This window comes from Puma concolor, chromosome B3, assembly GCF_028749965.1.
Source record: "Puma concolor isolate L17-30 chromosome B3, mPumCon1.1.hap2, whole genome shotgun sequence".
Classification (NCBI taxonomy): Eukaryota; Metazoa; Chordata; class Mammalia; order Carnivora; family Felidae; genus Puma; species Puma concolor.
Genome location: NC_141672.1, coordinates 10,507,771 through 10,522,354, shown reverse-complemented (window position 1 = coordinate 10,522,354; position 14,584 = coordinate 10,507,771). Strand labels below are relative to the sequence as shown.

The 14,584-nt window shown below is 46.9% G+C and overlaps 1 protein-coding gene across 2 annotated transcripts in view; it reads right to left on the bottom strand.

Annotated features, from left to right (window-relative positions):
• The window catches only part of DICER1 (dicer 1, ribonuclease III), a 73,066-nt gene extending 65,432 nt beyond the window's left edge, over nucleotides 1–7,634 (bottom strand). For both annotated transcript variants that reach the window (XM_086708884.1, XM_086708885.1), the window contains exon 1: nucleotides 7,616–7,634. The gene's annotated coding sequence lies outside the window, so the exon portion shown is untranslated. The remainder of the gene's footprint in view (nucleotides 1–7,615) is intronic.
• Between the last annotated feature and the right edge of the window lie 6,950 nt (nucleotides 7,635–14,584).

The following is a 14,584-nucleotide window of genomic DNA, read 5'->3' as shown; positions in this document are numbered from 1 at the left end:
GAGCCTGGAGCCTGCTTCGGGTTCTGTGTCTCCTTCTCTCTCTGCCCCTCCCCTGCTCACGCTCTGTCTCTATCAAAAATAAAAAAATAAAAGAATAAACACACCCCAAATTATGTTTGGCCTAAGATCAATAAATCACTTGAGTTTAGTATATGCAGCAGGTACATCTAAAGATTTAGAAGTTTGGGAGTTTCCCTTTTTAATGTTTAGCTATACAAGACTGGGAAAAAAGCTAGGTGCTCTCAGTACAGTGTTCAACACAAAATAAAAGCTTTTAAAATTAAAGTACCAGGGTTCCCAGTAGACCCTCTTCTCATTAATAGTACCCAGGGCCTCCTGATGGGTTACTGGCTCCTCACCATACTGGTCAGGTAGAAGGCTTCAAACCGCTTCTGTGAAATTTTCTCCTCATTCACCAACATTTACTGAGCTGTACTGGAAGCAGAGACAGACGATGAAAAGTCTCAACTGTGTCTGAAAGATTCTGCCATCCGGTCAAGGCAAAATCTGGCTCTCTCTATACTTTTCAAGACAATTTCTCCACGTTTGCATTTTACATTCCCTGCTCAGACCCGCCCACAATTCCGTGGTCTCCTTTCCCGTGGTCCCTGTATACGAACCTTAATACTCAAGAAAAATGCAGCCTCTCTTTTCCATGCCTCATGTTCAGTCGAAACCCTCAGCTTGAAATGGAGAGGTCCCGGAGTTCTAGGGGTGCCTTAAAGACTACTGACTAGAAGATATTTAGAGGCTTGCAAATGTTCAGTGAGAAAGTTAAAATCTAGAAAGGCCAAGGTGACTTGCGCTTACCATACGGCTAGTTATTTAGAAGTAAAGCCAACTAGAACAGAGGTTTCTTGACCACACGTTATTCTGCACTGTTCGTTCGATTCCATCAATCGTGTGGAACTTGTGCGTCAACCATCCAGAATTTTGTCACTGCTCCTTAGTTAACCTATTAGTTGTCTTTGTGTAGACATGGCCTAAGCAAGCACGTACAGATAGCATTCAGGAGGGATCCCTGCACCTCGTATAATTTCATGTGAAATTACGAGTATGTACGTTTTTCTGGAAATAAGATTCACATCTTTCATCAAATCCGTAGTCTCTGTCTACAGAGTAAGAACCAGTGGCCTACACCAAGGATGTGTGACAGATATATAAACAGTTCATGATGGTGTGAAATACAGATTCAAGGATGATGTTTTATTCATGCATAATAGGAGGATAATGGTTACTTAGGGAGAGTTAGCAATATAAAGGCATTATTACACTTGGTATCTCTATTACAGAGACCCAAGTCAGATAGATAGCTGCACTATTTGATACACTGCAGACATCCCTATGATGCTATAATAAAATATTAATCTTTAATTCTCCAAGGTGGAAAAAGCTTGAAATACCACTGATCAGAGGCCTTCAAATCTTTGGGTTTGACAGGTTAATTGCCCTCCTAGGCTGCAACCGACAGAAAGACACAAGTCCTGGAATCTCAAAGTATTAGATAAGTCTGCTGCTGCCTTTCTTTTCCCCTTCCAATAGTCTTGCTGACCTAACTCCTTGGTCAAAGAACCTTTCTACATCATTTCAGAGATCGAGTTTTACATTGAGATCCTCCTCTCATTACTTGAGTTCAATACATTATTTTTAAAATTCTGAATGGGTTTGTAGACACCTAATTCCCAGAGGAATTTTCCAAATGTGTTTTTTTAAATCGCTACCTCATTGCGTACATCGGGCTGTCGGCAAAAACAGAACCAACATCACAACAACCACAGTCAGGCTGCCTCAACAATGAGAATGCTTTCGATACGGGTACAACTCCCGACTTTTATAGCAATTTTCTTCTATGAGTTTCTTAACACCTCTCTTGGTCCACAATGTTTCTATGCACTTAATCATATGTACATCACAAATGGAGGAGAATCAAGAATCAGACAGCATGATCTGTCCAAAATAAGAAGAACGATGATCTTTCTAAAAGCCTTAATATACAAGCAATATCATGCTCCGTAAACCTATCTTGGCTTCTAAGGACGACTCCAAAAAAAATTAAATATAAATTAATCAGTTCATTAGGCAAATCTGAGCACCTTCTAGGCCAGGCACTCTTCCATCCTTACTATCTTATCAACCTTAACGCAGCCAACACTTACTATTACCATGAGCCTCAAAGATGAGAACGCTAGGGCCAAAACTTAATTGTTTTGTCTTCTTTCCAGTAACAGGCTTAGGGACCTCCTCTGACAATGTTTTCTTGTGGCATCTTCTTAGTCACTTATTTAAAATGTAAAGCAACTTTGTGTATGAAAAAGAGTCCTAACAATTCATTGACAATTTCAGATGAACGAGAAAGCCACTCTGTACTCGGGGATCTGTTTTAACAAAGGCCTTTTTATATGACTGAAGATTTCAATTTCATCAGCTTGACTTGACCTCAAAAATAATGCATTTCTCTCTGTATTCATTCACTGAGTATACACCACCACGTAAGAAAGGCAACTGACACGCGTTCCTAAAGACTGGCAGAGAGAATCTGGAAGATCCTGACTGCCTACGCTATCCAGAAAAGGGTTCATTTGTGACTGGATCGTGATTCAACATCGGTCAAAAGCCTGAATGAGACCATTCATATTGCGGGGACATCACCTGAAAGATAAATTAACTAAACTCTGACGAATCAAATTACCAGTACGAGGCACACCTGTACTACTGAAGCCTGAGGCTTTCCTCCGCTTTCTCTAAAATGGCAGGTGCAAAATGTTTCCCTATCTGTAAAATGCAACACATTTTCTCCATCTATCGTTAATGTCATTTTAGGCAAGAATCCAAATGATTCTTCTTCATACGAGAGAGAAGTCGGCTTCTCCTGGTTTACTTCCTCTCATTAGTCAATGCCGACTATATAATTAGTTCTGTTTCCTCTTTTGCTTTGACTAATAAAAATTAAAAACAAAAAAGCAAAACAAAACAACAACAACAACAAAAAAACCTCTTCGGTTACATGCAGATGCCGAGGCTGTCCTTGCCCTCAGTCTCTCACCGATAATTCCTTCCAGCAACTTCCACACTCTACCCCTCCACTTAGGCCACTGTTTTCGGTCTTCTCAAATCAGTCCATCAGTGTAAGGCAATCTCAAATCCTTTCTCAAAGTAGACAAATAAAGTAGTAAATGGCTATGTCTACACAGACTGTAATACCACGAGAATCGCCTTAGCGGAAATCAGTTGTAACTAAAAAAAATGAGCCTGTAACATGCAAAGGATTTGATGAACATCAAAGAATCAGAAAATAAAGAACAAAAGATCCACCTCACAGGCTCAGGAGGAGGTAGACTACAAAAGGCAGGGTGCTGCTTCGTAAGATCATCACCTACTTCGGCAAGTCGTAAGTGCGTAACGATAGGAAAAAATATTCCAAAGAAACTTGTGAATAAGACTCAGTATAACACACATACATCCACTGGGGTTTCTGAACGAAGTAAACTCTTGAATGTCCAAAAGGGAGAGCACAAGGTAAACAAGATAAATCACTTGGCTTCAACTTACTGTTTACACAAGTTGAACACAGACCTTCCCAGTTTCGTCCTCTAGCAGCATCAGAGCACTCCAAAGCCCCACGATGAATCAACTGAATGAATTCACTTCCTTGCACATCTACTCGCCAGGCAGTGATAGGAAGCAAGATCATAAAAATGAGTAAATCCTGGGACTCAAGGAGACTAAACTCATCTCTGAACAGAGGGGAATTATTTGCAGGATAGTGTAACCGCCTAGAGCAACCCTCAGAAAACTCATACTAGAGTAACTTCCGACTCTAGCGTTTTGATGATCAAGAAACAGCCTGACCGCCTCTGAGTATATACCCAGAAGAAGTGAAGGCAGGGACTCAAACAGATACTTGTACATCTATGCTCCCAGCAGCATTAGTCACAAGGCTAGAAGGCAGAAGCAACCCACGCGTCCATCCATGAAAAACCACATAAAAAAAATGTGGCATGTATACACATATACAAGGAGTATTATTCAGCCTTAAAAATGGAGAGTCGGACAGGCACCTGGGTAGCTCAGTCAGTTAAGCAAGCGTTCAACTTCGGCTCAGGTCATGATCTCACGGTTTGTGAGTTCGAGCCTCGCGTCGGGCTCTGTGCTGACGGCTCGGAGCCTGGAGCCTGCTTCGGATTCTGTGTCTCCCTCTCTCTCTGCCCCTCCCGACTTGCGCTCGCTCTATCTCTCTCTCTCAAAAATAAATAAACATTAAAAAAAAAAAAAGGAGAGTCTGACCCATGCTACAACATGAATGAGCCCTGAAGACTATGCCAGCTGAAACAAGCCAGTCACAAAAGGGCAAATATTGTATGATTCCACATATACTAGGTTTCTGGAGCAGTCAGATTCACAGAGATGGAAGAATGGGGGTGCCTAGGTCTGGGAGGAGGGGGGAATGGGGAGGTAATGTTCAATGGGGACAGAGTTCCAGGTGAAGATGATGAAAAAGTTTTGAAGATGGACGGTGGTGATGGTCGCAACACAACAGACATATACTTAACGCCACCAAACTCCTCATTTAAAATTGGTTAAAAAGGTAAATTCTGTTATGCCGATTTTACCACGAAAAAAGAAAAAAATATGAATGATTCCGATAATCAGGGGTCACCAGAATATTTAAGGTTAGAAAAAGTTCCATTCATTCAGCAATTAAAACAAAAAAAAAATTTTTTTTAACATTTATTCATTTTTGAGAGACAGCAAGAGACAGAGCACAAGCAGGGTAGGGGCGGAGAGAGGGAGACACAGAATCTGAAGCAGGCTCCAGGCTCTGAGCTGTCGGCACAGAGCCCGACGCGGGGCTCAAACTCATTGACCTTGAGATCATGACCTGAGCCAGTCAGATGCTTAACCGACTGAGCCATTCTGGCGCCCCGTCAACAAATATTAACTAAGGACTTACCTGTCTTTTTTTTTCTTTTTTTTTTAGTGTTTTTACTTTTATTTTTGAGAGAGAGACAGACAGAGCTTGAGCAGGGGCAGGGCAGAGAGAGACAGAGATACAGAATCCGAAGCAGGCTCCAGGCTCTAAGCTGTCAGCACAGAGCCTGACGTGGGGCTCGAACTCACGAGCCATGAGATCATGCCCTGAGCTGTAGAAGTCCGATGCTCAGCCAACTGAGCAACCCAGGCGCCCCAGGACTCACCCGCGTCTGACACAGGTCTTCTCCTAAAATCCACTTGCAGTAACGGAGTGCACTGCAAAGAGCCCACACGCAAGGACTCTGAAATCAAACCATGACTGACTCCTGACTGCTACTTCTGGGCTCACAACTCAGGTCAATAATCGGAGTCTTCATATCCTTGCACGTAAAAGAAGGACGATGCCGCGTTTGTCTCAGGCAGGTCTGAAGGAGCAGGTATAGAAAAGCAACCGAAACATCCTGGCACAGAAGAAGGAGGCACTTTTTATTAATAAACGTTTCCTTTCTTTCCTTTGCCACAAGTAACGACCACAGGATGTTAACCGGGTCACAAGTGAGGGAACCTCTACGAAATACCTACTTTCTCAAATGAAACAAGCATCCCGCACGTGGGATGGTGACAGGGGAGAGTCCCAGGGTCATAAACGTCATTCCTAGAAGGCAGCACTACACCAAACGAACTGCCACCTATGTCCCACCCCCCAAATCACTATCAGGTAAGAATCATGAGCCACATCAAAATAAAACGTCTTCTAAACCCAGGACAAGAAAACTTGGCAACGGCAAAACCCTGCTATACCAACTCATACAGAAGAGTCGCAGGCATAATACAGTCGACGGAACTTAACCTCTGATGGTGAGCTGACAGCGTTAAACTGCAGGAAAAGAAGATCTTTTCTCCCCGAATTAAATTGGTGAATACATCTTTTCTTAAAACAGCACGTGTATACCATGGGTAAATCCATTAACCCATGTTGCTATTTAAATGTTTATAGTGATCATATTACAAGCAATGTTTACAGTATTTCTAATCTATAGAGTAAGTTTTATGCGACCTAAAATGAAGTTCTGAAATAATTATATGCACGTGTCCATATATGTGTGTGTGTAGACCACATATTCCGTGTAACGTACACACGCCACAGGTAGCTAACTGGCTCCAAAGACAACACTGCGAAAGAAACTGATTATTCCAGAGCCTAGCTATTAATGACACTCCCCCAAATACTAACAGTCCTAAAATCGCTACTCCCTCGCAGTCTCATTCAGAATCCTGCACCATCACCCATCGTCCAATAACTTGTTGGAGCTCTCGATTCAGATGGGTTCTTATTGAGAAAACGACATGTTCACATCCATACATTTTCAATTTAGTGAACCTCTTACGAGAGCACATTAAAAAATATGTACTTTCCAAGTAATTTAACTCCTAACTCCTGTCCTTTTCCATTCACTGAGTGTGCTGCACTTGAAAGACAAGCAACAGAAGACAACTGAAAATCGGGATGGTAAAGATTCAGCAAATTCAAAGCCAGAAGCACCTCCCAGCGGCACAGGCTTCAAAGTTAATTACTCTTTAATAAGATGAATGCTTATCTCGTGATAATCCTAAGAATGCTATGACTTTCCATGTGGATCAGCAGCGGGTCCCCGGAAGGACTTTTCTTCACAAACGCACAGACTGAACCCTGAAGAGCAAAGGACTCCTCACGCATCCTTGTTTTTACAAATCTCCGGGCGATTAAAGACACATTACGGGGTGTGTTAGCTCTGCTGCGGGCAAAGCCTTCGGGGCAGCTCGGTTTTTCTAGACCATCCCCATGAATCTGATGCGCTAACCTAAAACATACACCGACTTCCCGGGGATGAAAAACCCTCCAGAAAGGCTGCTCCTCTGCAGGGTTCAGGCGTTCTGGCAACAAAAACATCGGAGGGGAGGGGCGAAAAGATGGCCCCGGCCACCCGCCCCGGGGGACCCAGATCTGGTCACCTGCCAGTAAACGCGAACAATCCTCGCCGGGCGGGACCCCAAGGCTCGCGCTTCCCCGCCAGCAACGACAGCCGGCCTCCCTGCCCTCCGGGGGCAGGCCCGGCGTTGTCCCGAGGATGCTCCCCGGACCCCGCCGCGGGTCCCGCACCGCTCCCGCGTGCCTAACCGGACCTGTCAAAGCCTGCTCTCCGCGGGCCCGGCGGGCGGCAGCGCGGGCTCCGCGGCCCCGGCCGCCGCCAGCGCGACCGCACCGCGGCCCTCCACGGCGCCGACTCCGGAGGGGCGCCAGGGGCCGGGCGGCGCGGAGCCCGGCCCGGTGGACGCCCGGCTCGCAGGCCGCGCCGCCCGGGACCGGGCGAGGCCGCGCGCCATCTGCCCGCGCCGGCTGCCCTCCCCGGCGGGTCCGGGCCCGGGCGCCCACGCGGGCCTCCGCGCCGAGGCGGGCGCAGCCGCTCCCCGCCCCGCACACAAAGCGGCTCCGCGGGAGCCCGCCTCACCTGCAGCACGGGGCGCCGCGGGCCTTCGAGAACCATCGGACCCCGCTCCGGCACGCGCGTCACAGCCCAGGCCTCCCGGTGCCGCCTGGCGCCGCCGCCGCCATTTCCTCCCGCTCGCCGTCGCCTCGTCCCCGCTGTCAGGTTACTCCATTCACCTGGGCCTGGAGCAGCCTGCGCCGCGCCGCGCCTCCGCCTCGACCCCTCCCGCCCGCGCCTGCGGAGACTGCGCAGAGCCCGGCTCGCCCGCAGCCCGCGCACGGCCCGCGGCAACGGCGCACAGCCGCTTGAAGAATCCCACCGGCGCCCGCGCCGCCCCCTCCGCGCCCCCACGCTCCGCTCGGCCCCGCTCGCCCCGCGCCGGCATGAGAGCGAGCCTGTGATTGGACAGAGCGCGGCGGTGAAAGGTTAATCCCGGCCCCGCAGCCATTCAGGAGCCGGGAGACAGCGGACGCGGGAGGCGGAAGCCAGGCGGCGTTTGCGGCCCAGCGCCGGGAGTGGACCGGGGCGATCCACCGCCTGCGGCCCGGCGCCTTCGCCGCGCTCCTGGGCCCGCGCGCCGGGGCCGCGAGCGCTCGCCGGGCTCGGCAGAACCTCCCGGCTCTCGGAACTCGTCCGCCTCCATCGTTGCCCCTCTGACACCCACCGCCCCCTAAACGTGGCCCTTCCCCACGGCCGTAATTGTTCTCCGGAGGCTCAGCCCTCCTCTTACCACCGCCTCCCCTGTTTAAAGGTTCTTCCCACTCGCCTGCTTCTCCCCCGCGGTGGTGGTGCCGGGCCCTCCGCATTTGGGGAGACAACAGACCCCACTCCCGCCCCGGAATAGGAATAACCGGATAATGGGACGGAGACGGGGGGGGGGGGGGGGGGCGCTTATGTAAATTGTCCCTTTGCATAGGTTGCAACCCTCTGCCACACCTCGTGTCTGTGAATTAAAAGAGTGGATGGAGGTCCAGTAAGTCATGGGCTTAAAGAGAATCCTATTAATTTACCCCCAAATGTAGGCATCTCTTCCAGAGGACTCCTGGGGTAGGCTGGTGCACTATGGGGGATGCTTCCAATCTTAAGCGTTAGCGCTCAGCACCTACTCCGTGCTAGATAGCCGGTCTTCTACAGCCGCCACCAGCCTCGTGTGGCTCTTGAGCACTTAAAAATTGGCCAGTCCCAAGTGGGATGTGCTGGTTGGAACTCATAGATGTATGTGTGCTTTACCAAAAAAAAGACTAAGACATCGCACTAATAATCTTACTGATGACATGAAGTGATCATGTGTTTTACACAGCGGGATAAACAGTAGTTTCACTTGTTTTTTCTTTTTTCTTTTTGCTGTGCTAGAGGAATCGTGATGTCTTACGTGGGCCACATTTTGTTGCTATTGGACTGGCTGCCCTAAGGTGCACATGCTCGTGATATAAAGTGGAGATGGGCATTGTAACTGGCCCCATTAACAGATGGAGAAACTGACTAGCCTCCAGCAGCTAATAAGTGAACTGAGATTAGAGCCCCAGGTAGTCTGGCTTCCGGACTGGCGTGCTGTCAGTCACCACTGTGCTCAAATTTTGATCATACATCTACCATAGTTTGGCTTGGAGTTTCGCCTTAACATAGAATGTTCATGGGCAAAATTAGGAAATAGAATGCTTTGGGCAGACCTCCATAAAAACGTTTCTTACACGTACTGCACTGTGGGCAACAGACCTCCCCGATAACACACATAGAGGCTTTCGGGAGATAATCCTTTGTGAAAAGGATGGCTTCTCAGGGTGAAAATAGGCACTAGCAGTGGGAATTTGGGGGCAGGTAAAACTTTTAGCCCCTCCTGCTGTCCGTTCAATCTGTCAAGACTAGCTGGTCTTCTCCATCAGCGGATTTGTCTAATTTTCACCAGTTTTTTTTTTTAATAAAGAAAAAGAGTGGTACATACATATGGTTCATCCCTCAGAGCATAGCAATATATATAGTAGAAAGAATCTCTTTCTCACACCTGTCCCCAAGCAGATATTTCTTCCTCATTCATCAGAAGAATTTTTTCATGTGCATACAAGCCAAGACTTCCTCATTTACAAAAATGGTAGCATGCTCTACACGCCTACTTTACCTTGCCTTCTTTACATAATATATCCTGAAGGTATTTTGCAGCAATATATACAGAGGTCTGTGCTATTTTAAAAAAAATTTTTAATGTTTACTTATTTTTGAGAGAGAGACTGTGTGGGGGGGGGGGGGCGGTGCAGAGAGAGAGGGAGACACAGAATGCAAAGCAGGCTCCAGGCTCTGAGCTGTCAGCACAGAGACCGACGCGGGGCTTGAACTCACAAACCGTGAGATCATGACCTGAGCTGAAGTCTGATGCTTAACGGACTGAGCCACCCAGGCATCCCCTTGCTATTTTTTTCAATCCCCATAACACTTTATTGCTGGGATGTGCCTTGATTTATTTAACTAATTCTCTATTGGTGGGCACTTAGACTTCCAGTCTTTTGCAATTAAACATCGATCCATTTGGCAGTGACTGAGTATATGGGATGAGTGATGGATCCAAATTCTTTTTCTTCCAGATGGCTACACGGTTTGCTACTTATTGGCCATTTGTTGAAGGGTTCACTTGTAGACTCTGCATTTTGTTCCAATGATCTATCTATTCATGCTCTAGTTGCTGGCTTGTTTTTAAATCCAGAGACATAAACTCTTGTCAGGGATAGTGTTTCACACTTTGTTTGGATCACTAGAAATCTTGGAGCTAATATTTCAGCCCATGTTAAGCAACGGTATAGTGCCATGTGGTATGCATTTTCGGTGGGCAAATTTTTTTATTTTCCCTCTGCCCTGATTATTTCCATAATTTGTTTTCTTTTTTGTAGGACAAGTCAGGATACAAATATACCTTTGCTTAAGACTCTTTGTTTGCAAGTAACAGAAACCAACCTGAAGTAGCTTAACCAAAAGGGAAGAACTGTATCATAAGGTTGCAGACGCTTCTCACAGAAGCCGGGAGCAGGAGTACAGCTGCAGCAAAGGAGTAGACCCAGGAGTTGGAAAGCTTTCAGGAACTCAAAGGTACCCTCTATATCCTTCTGTGATTTTTTTTTCCCCTCTGTGTCTGCTTATCTGTGTATCTTTCTCTAGTGACTGGTTCTCTCTGCTTTTCCATCTACCCAGGAGAATACAGTCGTCCCACTATTCAGCTAGGAAGTCAGCCGAGCGTGGAGATCAGAGCCAAAACAAGGAAGGTGGGTGCGGTCCTGCAAAGTCAGGCAGCCAATTGTATATACAAGGGGACTCTGCAAATGAAAAACTATATTGAGGACCACGGAAGCCACATTCCTCACTGTTGGAGAATGGGGTTACGAATATAGAAAGGAGAAAAGAAGAAGGCTTGAGTGGTCAGGTTGGAATTGGAGATACTGATGTGAACCTAGGGCTTTCAATATACATAAAAGTATATCTATGTATATATACTTCCTAGCTCTGTCCGCTGAAAGAACCCTGGAGCAGCAGCCCTATATCCAGGAGAATACCTAACACCCAGCTTGAAACACCATCTTCTGCTAAAAGGAACCGGGAATCCTTGAAGAAATACCTGATTTCACGGTTGGGACAGAGAAAGCGTAAGTAAGCCTGGACCTTCTTGTCGTGCCAGAAAACATGAAAATGCTCGAAGAGTGAAGGAGACATTTCAAAACAACAACGTAGTCCGTTTGAAGGGACTCCCGCTGGCCAAATCTGGGAAATTGGAACATCAAAATAAATGATGATAGTAGGAGATTATGTCCCATGGAGTAAAATAGAATCCATGAGTCCACGCTGATGTGTGTGTGTGTGTGTGTGTGTGTGTGTGTGTGTGTGTGTGTGTGTTTAATGAATGAATAAGTGAGGAGAAAAGAGACAGGTCTTCCTTAGGATAGAATGCAACTAGAAATTTGGAAGGAATAGGGGCTCCTGGGTGGCTCAGTGAATTGAGCATCAACTCTTGATTTCAGCTCAGGTCATGATCCCAGGGCTGTGGGATCGGGACCCACGTCAGGGTCTCGCTGACCCCGTGCTGGGTGCGGGACCTACTTAAGACTCTCTCCCTCTCTCTCCTTCTCTCTCTGTCTCTCTCTCTCTCTCTCTCCCTCCCTCCCCCTCTATCCCTTCTCCCTGCCCCCCCCCCTCGAGTGTGCATGCTCTATCACTCTCTTAAAAAAAAAAAAACTTAGAAGGAATGATGGAATTAGAAAATCACCATTTGGCAATCATCAGACAAGAAATATCAGTGTTTGCTAAATCTCCTGGGTGAAAGTTGGATAAAGAATGGGATAGTAACATAGGTTCAAAGCATCTCCCCTATAACTCTTAGTTGAAAAACAAGAACTTTACAAAAGAGAATCTAGCAGACGTCACCTTACTCAAGTATTCAATGTTAACTTTCAGGCAACAGGTCACAGATACACCCGAAGCGTGCTACACGGCGCAGCTATAATATGGGCTTTATTGGGGGAAACTTAACTGCAGAGAAGCAGCAGCATGTCCTCACGCTATCCCGCGAACTGCCGTTGTGACACAGCACAGGCCAAGCACAGCTATTGTGCGTGGACCGTGTCAAGGGTCCCTACTGGACAAGGTCTGCTTCGGCCAGCAGCCAGGGACACGACAGCTGGACCTGCAGTCCAAGACAGAAAGTGGGCCCCACCCCACACTGCATTACATGCATTTAAAAAAAATTTTTTTTTAATGTTATTTTTTGAGAGAGAGAGAGTGCCAGGGAGGGGCAGAGAGAGGGAGACACAGAATCCAAAGCAGGCTCCAGGCTCTGAGCTGTCAGCGCAGAGCCCGATGTGGGACTCGAACCCACGAGCTGTGAGATCATGACCTGAGTCGAAGTCGGACGCTTCACCGACGGAGCCATCCAGGCGCCCCTGAGCATCTTGAATCTCATGAGGAAACACCAGACAAACCCAGGTTGAGGGATAGCCTACAAAACGACTGAAAGATTTTAAGATCATGAAGATCGAAGAAGGACTAAAAAACACTTCCAGAACAAAGGAAACTGAAGGTATACGATGAGTAAGTGCAACGTGTAATCCTTGCTTGGTTTGGATCTTTTGGCCCTAAAAGATATCATCGGTATGATTGGTGAAAAGTGAATGGAGTTTCAGGGTAAAGGAAATATGGGAGTTCTTCACACTTCTGTATTAGTCAGGGTTCTACAGAGAAACAGAACCAATAGGATATATAGAGAGAGAAATAGAAGAGGAGATTTTTAATGGGAATTGGCTGACCCCGTCATAGAGGCCAGAAAGTCCCACAGTCTGCTATCTGCAAGTTGGAGAACCAGGAGAGCTGGGGTTGTAATTCAGTCCAAGTCCGAAGGCCTGACCAGGGGGCCATCGGTGAAACTCCCAGAGTCCAAAGGCCAGAGAACCAGGAGCAATGGCACCAGAATACAAAGGAACTTGTGTATCATGTTAAGGACTTACTGTTTCATTTCACAGATGGAGAAGCCATAGAAAGGTTTTTCAGCCAACGGTGATGACATCAGATATACATTAAAATTTTTTTTAATGTTTATTTTTAAGAGAGAGAGAGAGAGACAGAGCTTGAGAGGGGGAGGAGCAGAGAGAGAGGGAGACACAGAATCCGAAGCAGGTGCCAGGCTCTGAGCTGTTGGCATACAGCCCGATGTGGGGCTCGAACTTGGGAACGGCGAGATCGCGACCTGAGCCGAAGTCGGATGCTTGACTGACGGACCCACGCAGGCGCCCCCAGATACACATTTTTTAATGTTAACTCCAGCCAGTGTAGACAACGGAGAAGCGCAAAATCGAAGGATTCATTTGCGAAACTGTAAGGAAGTGATGGCTTTGACCAGGATGGTCCTAATGGGAGAGACATGGAGCTGAATTAGGGATATTTGGAGGGTAAAAATGTGTGTGCTTTGCTCTCCCCTTGAATAGCGGTGGTTTCAAGTTCACTGAGAGCCTGTCTTCCGGGAAGCAGAAGGTGTAAGTCCGACAGAGCCCTGCTGGGCATCAGAGCTCTGCCATGTGACCGAAGGGCCTTGTGAACTGTGATCGAGATCAGCAGCCCTGGGGCACCTGAGCGGCTCAGTCCGCTCAGTGTCTGACTTGATTTCAGCTCAGGTCATGATCTCACGGTTGGTGAGTTCGAGCCCCACGTTGGCCTCCGTGCTGACAACACAGAGCCTGCTTGGGCTTCTACCTCTACCCCTCTCTCTACTCCTCCCCCCACTTAAGCGCACATGCTCTATCTCTCAAAATAAATAAACTTAAAAAAATTAGTTAAAAAAAAGATTATCGGTCTTTACCACATGGTTCAACTTTTGTTGTTATGTTGCTTTTTTTTTTTTTTTTAAGTTTATTTATTTATTTTGAGAGTGGGTGTGCGATGCATGAGCAGGGGAGGGTCAGAGAGAGAGGAAAAGAGAGGTTATTTTGCTTTGTTTTTAACAAAATAAAACAGCTAAACGTGAACCTTAATCTATTCAAGTAACATTTTGAGTTGGAATAAAATGTAGAGAAAAATACACCAGTCAGACACATTCCATACCTTTTTCACTGTCCCAGATCATAATTATATTACGCCTCTCTTTATTTTTTTAATCTTTTATTAAAAAAAAATTTTTTTTAATGTTTATTTACTTTCGAGACAGAGAGACAGAAGCGTGAGCAGGGGAGGGCAGAGAGAGGGAGACACAGAATCCGAAGCAGGCTCCAGGTTCTGAGCTGTCAGCACAGAGCCCGGTGCGGGGCTCGAACTCACAGATTGCGAGATCGTGACCTGAGCTGAATTTGGACGCTTAACCGACTGAGCCGCCCAGGCGCCCCACGCCTCTCTTTAAACTTGAGTAAAAATCAAGTCATCTCCTGGCCTCCTGGCATCTTGGCGTCTCTTGGTTTTGGGGGATGACTTTTGATTCAATTCTGTCTTTTGCACTCACATCAGTACTGAATCCCTGAGGCCTGTTTAATTTAGAAGGAAAGAAGCCTGACCTTCAGACAATTCAGTATTTTACCAGGGAATGTTACCCCAAAGTCCTTGCCACTTTTCCCAGCGCCCTGAATAGCTCCCCTATAGAGTTTCAGTATCTTTTCACTCTGACGGGAAAATAAAACAACAGAAACATT